This window comes from Pongo pygmaeus, chromosome X (assembly GCF_028885625.2).
Source record: "Pongo pygmaeus isolate AG05252 chromosome X, NHGRI_mPonPyg2-v2.0_pri, whole genome shotgun sequence".
NCBI lineage: Eukaryota > Metazoa > Chordata > Mammalia > Primates > Hominidae > Pongo > Pongo pygmaeus.
Window position 1 is genome coordinate 38,450,007 of NC_072396.2, and position 2,545 is coordinate 38,452,551.

General features: G+C 39.6%; 1 non-coding gene across 1 annotated transcript; it reads left to right on the forward strand.

The window, feature by feature from the left end:
* The first annotated feature begins 1,010 nt into the window (after nt 1-1,010).
* LOC129025468 (U6 spliceosomal RNA) lies at nt 1,011-1,117 on the forward strand. Its single transcript, XR_008497224.1, has one exon. It is a non-coding gene; the product is annotated as a U6 spliceosomal RNA (small nuclear RNA).
* The last annotated feature ends 1,428 nt before the right edge of the window (nt 1,118-2,545 follow it).

Here is a 2,545-nt window from a genome sequence, read left to right on the forward strand (position 1 = left end):
AATACACAGAGTTTTCAAAAAGAGAGTGAATGACAAAGAAAGAAAATGAGATAAAGATTGAAAAGAGCACATTTAATTGGGTAATTAGAAGGATTCTGCTTACCTTAATTAGAGCAAATTTAATGGAGTAGTGGGTTTGAAACCACAACTGCAGAAGATTTCAAGAGTGTAAAAATAGAATAATCTACTGTTTTGTGGAGACAGACTAAACGCAATGTGGAGGGGTAGAGGGCGATAGGTAGATGGGTATGAATAAAGGGAAAGTGTGCTGTTTGAAGATTGTGGAGATATAAGTACATTTATATGCTTAGGAGACAAAACCAGCAAAGAGAGAGTAGTTGAACAAACAGAAGAAGGAATGACTTAGGCAGAGTGACCTCTGAGCAGGTAGAAGGCAATGAACACTAGGGCATAGAAAAAGGAATTAGCTTTGGTTAGAAGAAGGGGTATTTCTCCACTGAACTGGGAATATAAAAATAAGGATGGGAATAGATAAAGATAAGTTTTCAGGAAAGAAGGGAGTGGGAGAAGAAAAGTAAAATGGGGTTCCCATATTACGGCCTCTATAAAAAGTACAAAGTGATATTGGGTAGGGCATTCTGCAAAGTCACATTGCAAAGAGTAAGAAGAATGATAAACATTAATAGCTGTTACTAAGTGAAGACAGGGAAGATTTACTCTAGTATTGAGGACATACTAAAGCTGGGAATGATAAATTTGTAGTGGTAAAAATACATGCTTGTATGATTTCTCTAGAAGGACTTTATAATTCAAGTCTAAGAGAAGATGGGCGATTGCAGAGATTCTAATTTGAAATATTTCAGGATAGTGTGATAGAAGGCAATAGTTAATAAATATAGAAGGAACAGCTGGGCGCAATAGCTCACGCCTGTAATCCCAGGACTTTGGGAGGCCGAGGCGGGTGGATCACAAGGTCAGGAGTTCGAGACCAGCCTGATCAACATGGTGAAACCTCGTCTCTACTAAAAATACAAAAATTAGCTAGGTGTGTGCTCGCTTCGGCAGCACATATAGTAAAATTGGAACGATACAGAGAAGATTAGCATGGCCCCTGCGCAAGGATGACATGCAGATTTGTGAAGTGTTCCATATTTTTTTTACACAGTTGGTGGGACTGTAAACTAGTTCAACCATTGTGGAAGACAGTGTGGCGATTCCTCAAGGATCTAGAACTAGAAATACCATTTGACCCCGCCATCCCATTACTGGGTATATACCCAAAGGATTATAAATCATGCTTCTATAAAGACACATGCACACGTATGTTTATTGCGGCACTATTCCCAATAGCAAAGACTTGGAACCAACCCAAATGTCCATCAATGACAGACTGGATTAAGAAAATGTGGCACATATACACCATGGAATACTATGCAGCCATAAAAAAGGATGCATTCATGTCCTTTGTAGGGACATGGATGAAGCTGGAAACCATCATTCTCAGCAAACTATCACAAAGACAAAAAACCAAACACTGCATGTTCTCACTCATAGGTGGGAATTGAACATTGAGAACACTTGGACACAGGAAGGGGAACATCACACACTGGGGCCTGTCGTGGTGTGGTGGAGGGGGGAAGGGAAAGCATTAGGAGATATACCTAATGTAAATGATGAGTTAATGGGTGCAGCACGCCAATATGGCACATGTATACATATGTAACAAACCTGCATGTTGTGCACATGTACCCTAGGACTTAAAGTATAATTTAAAAAAAAATTAGCCAGGTGTGGTGGCAAGCATCTGTAATCCCAGCTGCTTAGGAGGCTGAGGCAGGAGAATCACTTGAACCCAGGAGGTAGAGGTTGCAATGAGCCAAGATCAAGCCATTGGATTCCAGCCTGTGAGAAAGAGCGAGACTCCATCTCAAAAACAAAACAAAACAAAAATCCAGAAGGAACAAATAGGGAAGGACGTTGTATTAATATACCTTTACAGTACATTCGTGAGCAACAGAAAACCTTACCATATGTGATAGGTTAAATAAGAAATTATTTTTCTCATACAACAAAAATCCTGAAGAAGGGGCTTAGGGTCATGTTTTGACTCCACAGTAACATCAATATATCATTCTTCTTCCTCATCCTTTTTGCATGGCTTTTATTTTTGTTGTCGTAATATAGCTGCTGAACAAGGGCATCATCCCATATGAGTTCCAGGCAGAAAGGAGGAGGAAAGGATTAAAAGCTTTCTCTTAACGAAGTGTTACTTTGGGAGGGCAGTTTTCCATTAAGTCTCCCCTTAACCTCTTTGGACAAAAGTGTATCACATTGCATCTCTTGCTGCAAAGAAGACCAGAACTTCAAAGCTTTAATATTCTAGCCACTATAATAGAGGGAGGCCCAGGAAGAGGGGTTTGATGTTGGAGTTAAGTGAGCCAGTGATTAGTGTCTATCATATAAATGAGACCAACAGGAGCTGACATGTTGCAAAAAATAAAGGAACCAAGGATAGAAACTAAATAAATTTGAAAATCAGATGTGATGAGACATGTGAGGAGGCTAACAGATGTTGGACATTATA